This window comes from Calonectris borealis, chromosome 3 (genome assembly GCF_964195595.1).
Source record: "Calonectris borealis chromosome 3, bCalBor7.hap1.2, whole genome shotgun sequence".
Lineage (NCBI taxonomy): Eukaryota > Metazoa > Chordata > Aves > Procellariiformes > Procellariidae > Calonectris > Calonectris borealis.
The window spans coordinates 8148727-8158421 of NC_134314.1; positions in this window are offsets into that span (position 1 = coordinate 8148727).

The window sequence follows — 9695 nt, forward strand, 5'->3', positions numbered from 1 at the left end:
TGACAAAGGGTTTAAGGCTAAACATGGGAAGTGTGCTTGACCAGCCCTTCAGCCCTTTAGATTATTGTTAATAAAGTCAAACCAGAGGGGAGGAAGTTTACATCAGTGTCATGCGAGGGCTTTGTTTTTAAACAAGTTTCTAAAGATGCCTTCCAAAAGGAAAGCAGAAAGCAGCTCTTGCTAAAAAAAAAAAAAAAAAAAAGAAAAGATATATCGGCCTTTGAGAAACAGACAAAATTCAGTTAAAGCCCGTCTCCATAATGCCCTTATTCCTTAGGGCATGTGGGAACATCAGCTGTGTGTTTCAAACGGCAAGAGGCCACCTGTCCCGACTGCAGCACAGACAAAGGACGATCTCTCTGTCACGGACAGTCTCATGGGGTAAACATGAATCAAGGGGACACCAGTATGGATCTTCGTTTTTAGGAGTAACGGCCCTTGAAATCCAGTCATGCCTTCAAATATGTCTCCTGGGGATAGGTAATAATGCATATGATGATACACAATCTCTTGGATCCCTTGTCCCCAGAGACACCCAGAAGTGGGAATAGGTCAGTACTGACACAGTTCAGCATTACATCCTAGCTTGGAGGAATGATTATTTGGTCTCTTTCTCTCCGCAGAGTATGGCGAATGACTGCTTTTTTTTAGATACAGCATTTGGGTATACTTAAAAACACTTCTTCCCTCTAGAAGACACAGAGCTTTGTGTCCGAGCTGGGTTTTAATACCTTCCTGATGGTGGCAAAAAGCGCCTGGGGTCTATGTGCCCAGCTTCAGAAGCGAGGAAGCCCCTAGCACCTCGTTACCTACACAGAGCCTAGGTCTGAGATCCGCACCTCTCAGCTTGCCCTGCAGCAACCCGTGCTGTAGCCGCTCAGCGCTGAGACGCAGGCACACAAACCAGTCCCACCTCCTGGGGTACTTCTCCAGCCAGAGCTAAACCATGAGTTAGGCACCTGAATCCCAGCGTGGCTTTAGTCCAGGATGCTGAACAACTGTACCTCAGTCCTCCTTTTTGACTATGATACTTAAGTGCACTGTTCGTTCTCCTCTCTCTTGCAGATCCTCTCCTTCTCCTGCCACACATAAAACTGTAATACCTGAAACATGCACGCAAATTCCCAAAGTGCTTTAAAAGCAGTTAAGTACAACTGCAACTGGGGAAACTGAGGCACTGAGAAGTGAAGCAATTTGTCATCCAATTTTGTCGCCCCAACATCACCCAGTTTATAAATGATAATCAGGAATGGACCCAGTTTAATGCTGTATGTGCTGATCTTGCTTCCTTCTAGGGCTGATTTTTGGTAATGCTTTCCTATTTTTCACTGAGCCTGCACCACTAACCTCTACCTTGCTGACTAAACCATCAACCACTTAAAGAAGGGCTGGTCAGTAGAAGAGCCAGACCAGGATTAGCTCTCAGCTAGAGAACCGTATGTAGGGTTGAAGCCATATTTGTTTACACTGTCATAAGCAGATTTATTTGTACAAATGTGCTAGGACTAGTCTTGCTTTCTGAACCTTAGTAACATTACTTACTTCTTACTGTGTTTTCCGTAAGGTCTCAAAGCACTCTCCAAAAGACCACTGTTGCATTCTGACATTTCACGTATGGACGAAGCACAGTCATATGTTTGAGGTCACTACTTTTTCAAGGTCAGACAGGGGAAACTGTCAGAGATGAGAAAAGATTAAATACTTTTAATCTGTAAGTCTAGTTAGAGCTCTTTTCACTTGGCCACATTGCCTCCTTGTAAATGAATGCAAATTAATGACAAAGTATATGTGCCTTTATAGCTATAGAAATACATCTAAACTGGGTGGACAGAGCTTCAAATATAAAATAGCAAAGCTTCCCAGCATAGTACAGCTCTTTGTTATTTTTGGTTTTATCTTTCCCCTAAGAGTGTCTTATGGAAACAGATGGGGTTACTCATGGAAGTAAGCGCTGTTTGCTTTCATCAATTTGAAGGCACAGGACTTCACATAATGCAGTTTTGCAATACAACACCAAGTATCTCAAAAGTAAAATCCTCCCGTCTCCATATTCAATGTTAAACAACAGCTGTGCAGAATATTCAAACTGATAAGCCTTTGAAGTTTTCACATTTTGTGTCACTCAATCACCCCAGTTTACAAAACAAACATAAAACCTGGGGGACTTTGCTCCACACTGGGACAGGTTTGGAGTGGGGGTGTTGCTTTAACATAATTCTGTGTAGAGCAAAGGCCCCAAGTGACGCACTTATCTCACTAAAACATTGGGAAATGTTGTACAGAGTGATGCAAAATCCTCCAACGTGTGAAAATGTAAAAAATAAAATATTTAGAGACTACAAAGTGATCCACAACAAAGCTGAAAACTTTCTCCTCGTGTCTGCACCACGTAATTGATGTTGATACCTCTCTCAGCGGGCATTCTCCTTAGTGTAGTGATGCCATGTTCTATGTCAGAGGATACTGTACAGTCTGGTGCTTTATGTGGGACCAGCATATCCGATTGGGTTTAGTTGGTGCCTTGTGTACAGGATGTTCTTGGGTTAATCACTGTACTAGAACTACAGGGATTTGGAGTCATCTTCATACTTCATCTTTGCACTCCACTGCGAGTCATATAAGGATTTCAAGAGACAAGGATTTCAAGGATCCGAGTTCCTTAGCTGTGAATTAGATCCTTCCTTTTCCCTGTGTTTCATCTGTCCTGCCTGTTTGGATGTTGTTCCCTCAAATTTTTTGCTATGTGGGCATATAGCACCCAGCTGAGACTCTGAAGTTCACCAAGACCTTCAGGACTTGCACTGAATTCTTATATCCGTAATGTGAAACTATTCTCCCACTTGACCTGACTCATTAGTCCTCTCCTAACAGTTTTCCTGGGAAGAATTCTCCATCAATTGGATGATGGTATGTACCGGCTTTTTTTTGCCACTGCTATCTTTCCTTTAGTGTATTCTATAGCTCTCTGAGAGTGTTTGTTAGATAAGAGGCTGAATTTTACACCTGAAGATATCTATCTCTGACCTAGATGGTCTTTGCTTTGAAGAGCAGAGACATCCCAGCTGGTTCAATGTGAGCAGCAGTATGTTTTTTCTATTATCTCACCTATGGTAACCAAGGGAGAATTGTCCCTACCCTGCTACACAGGGTAGTGTGTAGTAACCTGAGTCACTTCAGGTTACAGACCCCTTTTAAACTTGATCTCCACCATGTTTTTCCCTTTTGTTTCCTGTTTTACTACCAACCCTCAGAGATAACTTACACTGTAGTTCATTTTGGTTGGACGGGGCTCTGAGCAACCTGATCTAGTTGAAGATATCCCTGCCCATGGCAAGGGGGTTGGACTAGATGACCTTTAAAGGTGTCTTCCAACTCAAACCATTCTATGATTCTGTGATTTCCACAGGAACCAGAATTCTTCCTCAGATTTACTTGTGTGGAAGTTCTCTGCTTGTCCTGTGGGAGAAACATACCATGATGCAACTTGATACAAACTGAGAATCATCTCAACATTCATCATTAAAATTATACTTAAAAGGATACCACAGGCACCTATCCCAAACCTCACTAGTATTGTGGACTCCACCTTGAGAGCATCCAAGTGCAGTAGCGTGAAGGACAACAAAAGAGTCCTTCAGCGCTCCCCCAGATCCTCCTGTCCCTCATGGGCACACATCCTCTACACACAACCACACCCCATCCTTATTGCAACTACTGCTGTAACTTACATTGGACACTTACAGCGGGAAAGCCATTTTTATTGCCAGAGACCTTCTTTCCCACAAAATTGATTGTTTCCAAGCATAGTCATGAAGCCTTTGCATAACATCCACGTCTATAGTAATAAACTGAACCAAGCAAGGGTCTGGACACAGGCACTGCAACTCATCTGGTTACAGTTACCTGTTGGACTAGTCCTTGGCATGCTTTTGACCGAGGCCACCTGGCATCCAGACAATTCCTGAGCATGGCTTGGGAGCTGGCAGGGACTTTGGCCATTCCCGACAGGCAGGAAGGAATCCTGCTTTGGAGTCTGATAGCACGAATATGGCCAGATGATGTGTGCTAGAAGACCCACCAGTGTTTCAAAAGTGCTTAATAGCCATGGTGAAGAGACAGTGGCATGGGCTAAGAACTGAACAAATAACCCTGGACCCAGGGCAGACTGGTACTGTCTGCCAGTGCTACAGCATCTTCTCCATCTTGCTACCTAGGCAAGCCTGATTAGAGCTGCCCGGGAATGACAGTACACCCTGCAGTCCCATCTCCAGGCTCCAGCACGTCTACAGCCCAGGCTGCTATCTGCCGTGCTCCCACCCATTTGCAGTGGTTAGCAGGACAGACCATTCCTACAGGGACATTCCGCATAGACTGCGCTCAGGTTTGAGCTGGTGAAGTCCATGAAAAAAATCTTATTGGTTTCAGGGCCAGGACTGTCTTCTCTTGTGAGAGTGAACCAACAACACATCTCTCTAAGTCCCTCCCATCCTCACGTCTTTGATCATGGATGGATTTAACAATTCTAGATTGAGGAAAGCAATTTCACTGACGCTTAACACTTTCTAATGTTCTCTTTAGGACAAGAGGACTAATGGAAGGCAGAGATGAAGAACGTGGGAGGAACATATAGTGAGCAAATCTCTTTCCAGCCTAAGTTGGACAGATCAGCTTTCACCTCAGGCCTATCATTGCCTAAGGGCACAGAGTGTTTCCCTCATACAGACAGCAAATTACACAAAAAACCTCTGGCTCACAGATCACAACCTGGTAAGAAATCAAAGGGAATCAGAGGAAATGCTTTTCTGCTGAACGGGTAAAATTAATCCCAAGTGTAATTTCACTGGCATCAGTGCAAATTCAACAATGGACTAGGTCTGCCATTTGCAAGAAGAAGAACAGGTTTATGTTCTTCTTTCACATGTGCTTAGAAATACATTTTCTTTTCCTTTTTTTAATCTTTTCTATTTGAAAGGACTGTTTCAAGAGTAACTGTATGCTTCCACATGCATTTAAGTACTCAGGACAATAATATCGCCAGTTATTTGTTTTACAATAGTCTCAAGAGACTACCCAGTGACAAAGTCCAGGTGTGCTGGGCATTGCAGACAGTGCTGGACTATGTCATCTAAAAGCCTAAGGAACTTACAATGGCATTGAAGTTCAAGCCATTCAAACCTTTGCACTCTGTAGCCACCACACGAGCATTAGGGAACTCCAGTGAACTTGCTTCCAGGGCAAGAGACACTTCCCACTGCAGAAAGCTCATACTGAAATTTTAATGCATTCATTGTCCCTGGGCACCTGCCTTGAAGACACATCGCTGATACCTAATGCAGTAACATTACTTACAAAGTAAGTACAGCTACAAAGAACACAGAGGAAGGAAGGAGACTATACAGTGGCTATATACTCTATGCAGTGGCTATCTCTATACAAGAGATTTGCCAATGTCTGAGTTCACCACGCTAGGCACTGTCTGGACTGACAGCAGTGGTAGGTGCAGAGCTCTGCGTATGCTGATCATTAGCTTAGTGGTTGCAAGCAACGGGGAGTTGCACAAGACTAGTATAAAAGGTGGCATTTTTATACACACGTAACTTGCCTCAGAAACACCTCGGCTGAGGTAAAAAGGGACTAGAGCCCACCCAGCTTCCAACCCCTTTCCGATTTTTGCTGGACCAACCCTTTGCAATAGATTGACAAGCCAGCATCACCCTCCCAGCCTTCCCCTGCCCACCCTTCTGGCGCTTGTTCTCTGCCCTGTTCTGCAGTTATCCTCTGGGTGCTGTCTCATGCACAGCCCTTCCCTAGTCATTCTCAACCTGAGATGCTGTTGCCCATGGACAATCTTTTCTATTTATTACTACACTGCTGATAATTTCTTGCTTCACTTGCCAACTCCATCTTGGACATACATAACTAGCCAAACTACCTTCTCCTTTCCTGCAGTAACAGGTAAAATAATTTATTTTCAGTTCACTGAATCTACCCCGACACAGCACAGCAGCTAGCCTCCACATAACCCTCCTTCTGCAAAATGTACCTTCTGACATTAAAGAAAAAGCAGATGTGTTCATCAAAAGGAGTCCCAGTCCTACGTGCTGATTTGAGGCAGTTTGATTTTCACCAAAAGAAGATTGCCACAAATGGTGTTATGAATACCCAGGAGAGTTGAGGGCTGCTTCAGCTGGTGTAGGAAGCCAGTGTCCATAGCTGCTGCTGCTTCTGTGGAGGAGAAGGCAGAGACACAAAGCTTGTAAAGCCCAGTTCTCGGGTGAAAGCCCTGCTGTGAATCCAGGGGAAGCTACGTGAGACATAAAACGAAGCAGCAGTTTCTCTCTCCCACCTATCTTCATGCAATCATACTGCACGCAGTTGAACCAGTGTAGTGGAAAATAGTGTTATGATTTCTAAAGGGTTTTTGCAAGACAAAGGATATTGGATCACATTTTCTCCTCAGTTTGCACAGTAATGAAGAGCAGAAGTTGGCTTGCTTTGTTTAAATGAATGAGAAGCTGTGACTTTGAGCAATTTGATCATAAATTTTTGTCTTGCTTTTTCTCCTGCATGAGGAGGTTGTGATAGTAGGTATAATTTACTATGACAAACCACTAGCATTAATGCATTAATCAAGAAAAACAAATGGTCCCCCTTTGAAATCTCCTGCCCACCTGGAGAGAGTAATGGGGTTATAAATGGAGAAAGAACAAATATTGACTCTATGAAATGTAAAGGTACCTGGGAGTTCACCCATCAGTCTTTAGATTACACTTGCCTTTCAAGATGAATGGGATTTCTTTCATAATCCATTTTGATTTTTTTTTTAAGCATCTAGGAAACAGGATGGGGACATTCAACTCAGTGCTCTCTTTAGGTTTTCAAGATGTTCCAGACTGTTTCTGAAGGACAGTAGCTCCGATTTCTGGAATGAGGTAGATGCTGCAAACCCAAGAGTTGTCTTTCAGTTTGACATAAGTACTGAAGGAGCTGCCTGGACTGGTCAATGAGCTATTTGTTTGATGGTGTTTCTGGTGCGGCTTTCTGTAAGATGGCTCCAGAGACGTACCCTGCACCCCTTACACTATGGAAACTCAGGGACACAGACACCCCTTCGCATCTGGACCCATGCAGGACTCGAGAGGATCCAAGAATTTACTGCCTAAGGGAAAGGCCTCTGGCACCATTTACTGAACTTAATCTTACTTTGTCACACACTCTTCATCCCCCTCCAAACTCATAATATCCCACTCATTTAACCTCTGAAGCAACACTATACCTGTCTTCTACACAGACTATTGGAATCTACGTTAGATTCATTTCAACATTGCCTTCCATATGGGATTCAATTCCTCTTAAAAATATCTTACTGAATCAGAAAATTAGGAGATCCGAGTGTTTCATGAATGCTGAGATAAGCCAGTGCTGTTGTCCCTTCCGTAACCTGTAAGGGTGCCAGGCATCCCATAGGGAACTCAATACCAAGTGGGGACACAACCCAGAGCCAAAACCCCAAGAGAAGCTGCAAAGCCAGTCACATCTTAAATTCTTGATGATCTGAAAACACCACAGATTCCAAGAGGAATTTAAAGACACTTCTGACTCCGAACGTAGGGCCAGTATCTACTGAGGCACTGGCAAAGCTGCCAACAGACCAGTTCATATTTCGTGTATCACCTGCACCCTGATAGAAATTATTGGCAGCTATTTTTTTTCCTCTCCTATAAAGGTTATACAATAACAATTTATCCTTCAGGGCTGGAACACAAAAAAGGGAAAAGGAAACTGAAGAAAATAGTTGTGCATCAACACACTGGTGATGTGCCATGAAAGCCATGCCCGTTGCGAGAGGCACTCCAGGAGCCTTGGGCTCAGGGGAGCAGATGTCGTCACTTCTCCAGCAACTGCACGCAAAGAGGAGAACATGCGGTTGGTCTGGCGGGGTTAACCGCACGTGGCTCCAACAGGATGTACACTCCAAAACGACCGAGGCCTGGGGGTGTTTTGACAGAACGAGCTGAAAATTTTCCAGTCCATCGCTTCTCCAAGCTCAGTGCTAGGACGCTGTGTCTGAAGAACAGTTCTCCCTCTTCTCTTCGCTTGCGCTATAGTAAGGTAAAAAATGTAATTGTGGATGCTTGATGGCCACCTTAATGAACAGCTCTTCAAGCCACAAGGATCTGGCACCTTAGGTTATTTTAAACAACATTTTGGGATATCTCCGATTACTAGGTTTCAGCAAGGTCAGCTCATCTTAAGCTAACCAACAACTCATGTCTCATTAAAGGGACGCTTCCAGAAAGACTAGAGCTGTCATCAGATTGTTTAAATATTCTAATAAAATCCACTACATTCAAACCTTTCCAGAGTAGTTTATAGAGCTGTTTTGATACCTGGGATAAACAGGACACAGAGGAATCCAGGCATTGCCTTGTGCCCATGCTGACATGGTTTTTCAGATATACTCCTGGACTGTGTGATATACATGGCCCCTCCATCTGAAGTGAGCTATGTCTGTTCCACCAGCCACTGGTAAGGCTACAGCAACTATGAATGACGACAGTTGTTCTGTAAAGGGCACGATTTAGCTAGGACAAAAGCAGGCTCTGGGCCACTTTTCGCCGGAAGACATCACCATGCAAGCCACGGACCAGTGGAGCTACACCACACCATGGAGTCTGTCCTTGTCCTTCTAGTTAGCTTTCCTGGGCCTCATTCCTCCACTGGAAAAGCAGCTCAGGAAACCCTCAGAAGTGCCGGATAACAGCCCAGCATCTCCTAGCAATAAGGGTATACTGAATGCTTGAAGGGATTCACCCCGTAGGCTTTCTTCCTCCCGCTCCGACATTTGGGTGATGCCTCTGTGAGCAGGGATCACTTCCAGGCTCTGTACCTGGTGTTACAATGGTACAAACCAACGAAACACAGACGAGAGGACGAGAGACAAATTTGTGCCACACTGTTGCATAAATGTCAGGGGAAGGAGCTTCGCTCCCGAGGTAACAAATGCCAAAGGTTTTAAAAATGAATTATCAAAAGCAATGTTTCCACTTTCAAGTCCAACTGAAACCAAACTGTGCCAAGCTCTGAGGTCTGTACTCAGCCATTGCTCGTTCCCATTCATGAAGGAGATGACCACAAGGGTTTTCTGCACACCCAGAGAGGATGAGGTGAGGAAGGACCTCCATGAGCCAGCCCCATTTCTTTTGGAATCTGGGGATATCCAACTGCCTCTTCTCAACCCTGAATGCACAACAGACCACATCTCCAGAGCAGCTCAGCCCCTTGTAGACATCTCTTTCTGTTTAGAGACATAATAACAATAACAGCAGGTGTTACCAGCTTTTGCTGTGTTTCCTCTAAAAAGACATCCAAGTTCCCTTGGGCAACATGAAAATTCACTCCCTTCTTCACACCCTCTGACACTCCACAGACAGCTGTGTTGGGGCTGCTGCAACCTGGCCTCAGGTGTTTAAAGGAAATCTCTGGGATTTCAGACTGCAATACAGCCTGCTTCGGAAGGTGGTATTGACAGCCCTTATCCTGGTGCTGCGGAAGTTGATGCATATATCCCTGCTGGGACTGAAGCACCGCGTCCCTGGCCTCATGGGGACATGAGCAGGTTAAATCCAGACAGAATGTGTTAGATGCAGGTAGGCAGGTCAGCTCAAGCCAGGGAGCAGCCTGCCAATGTTCCC